The following is an 883-nucleotide window of genomic DNA, read 5'->3' on the forward strand; positions in this document are numbered from 1 at the left end:
TATTACTACTACTACTACTACTACTACTACTATTATTACTATTAGTATTATTACTATTACTATTATTAGTATTATTATTATTGTTATTGTTGTTGTTGTTGTTGTTGTATTATTGTTATTTATAATTTATACAATCAACTTCTCTATAGTTCGACCCCGGTCTTGCCAGGTTATTTATTACTTCGGCACTCCTACACTTAGGAGAAGACATTAATCTTTTTTAATTTTATCATTCAATATATGGTTTTTCTTGAATTTTTTATATTAGTTCTTTTTCAATTTTATCCTTTTATTTTTAATTTATTTTGAATTGATCTTTATATTTTTTATTAATAATTAAATTAGAAAACATTATTACATTTAGTGAAGTTCATGGCTCGGCTCATTGGTTTGATGAATTAATACAGGTTAATCCAATATATTGTTATTTTAATATTTTTAAATAATATCATGTTAATTTTTTTTTAAAAAATATTAAATCATGTTCTTAATAGTTATACAAGTTGCTTTTAGGCTTTTGTACGTGAGTTATTTTTTTGTTATTCATTCTGTTTTTGTCTCTTTCGATTTTTTTTCTTTTGACCTAATTAAATTAATTAAATTATATCAAGTAACTTTTATAAAGTTTAATCCATTGAATCTAATTTGATGATGACGCGACGAAAAGATTGATGTCTTCTCCCAAGTGCAGGAGTGTCGAAGTAATAAATAACCCGGTAAGACCGGGGTCGAACCACAGGGAGGTTATTTGTACAAATTATAAATAACAATAATACAACAACAATAACAATAACAATAACAACTACAACAATAATAATAGTAATACTAATAATACTAATTAATAATAATAATAATAATAGTAGTAGTAGTAGTAGTAGTAGTA

Source organism: Populus euphratica, unplaced genomic scaffold, assembly GCF_000495115.2.
Source record: "Populus euphratica unplaced genomic scaffold, PopEup_1.0 scaffold437.1, whole genome shotgun sequence".
NCBI classification, from domain to species: Eukaryota; Viridiplantae; Streptophyta; class Magnoliopsida; order Malpighiales; family Salicaceae; genus Populus; species Populus euphratica.